General features: G+C 29.3%; 1 protein-coding gene across 1 annotated transcript in view; it reads left to right on the forward strand.

Annotated features, from left to right (window-relative positions):
• Positions 1-553, forward strand: part of si:ch73-173p19.1 — an 11,136-nt gene that overhangs the window by 5,238 nt on the left and 5,345 nt on the right. The gene's annotated exons all lie outside the window — the stretch shown is intronic.

The following is a 553-nucleotide window of genomic DNA, read 5'->3' on the forward strand; positions in this document are numbered from 1 at the left end:
TAAACAGAATACTACGCTGAAAAATGTGAAACATTGGATCATTTTATAAAATATTCTACAATTTGTTATGTTTTAATCAAATTAAAAAAAGAGCAATTAATTAACTTAAAATTTTAATTTGATAAAAATTAATACATTTAAATGTAACTACAGAATACATTTACAGAGTTTTTGTTAATTGATCCAATGTTTCTCTTTTTACAGTCCAGATATGGGCAAATGTTGGTGAGTTTTTTTTAGTTTGTGGTGACATTTTTGCTCAAACGCCAGTAAGAAAGACATGGGGTATAGCTGGGGTGAAAACAAACGATATTTAAATTAGGCTGATTTGATTTGCACATATGCAACCATGCATTAACAAAATAATTGCTTAATTAGGCAATGAAATTACTTTGAAAATGTGAACATTTTTTGATCTTGATTCTCTGTGAGAGTTTTTTGGTTGTTGGGGTATTTAATTTGTTTTTCTGACATTTGTATTGCATCGTTTTACTATACAGGCGTAACAGTTGAAAAGTCAATTGCGTCTTTTGTTGCAGAGACGCTCCAGAAG

Source organism: Oryzias melastigma, linkage group LG20 (assembly GCF_002922805.2).
Source record: "Oryzias melastigma strain HK-1 linkage group LG20, ASM292280v2, whole genome shotgun sequence".
In the NCBI taxonomy this organism is placed as follows: domain Eukaryota; kingdom Metazoa; phylum Chordata; class Actinopteri; order Beloniformes; family Adrianichthyidae; genus Oryzias; species Oryzias melastigma.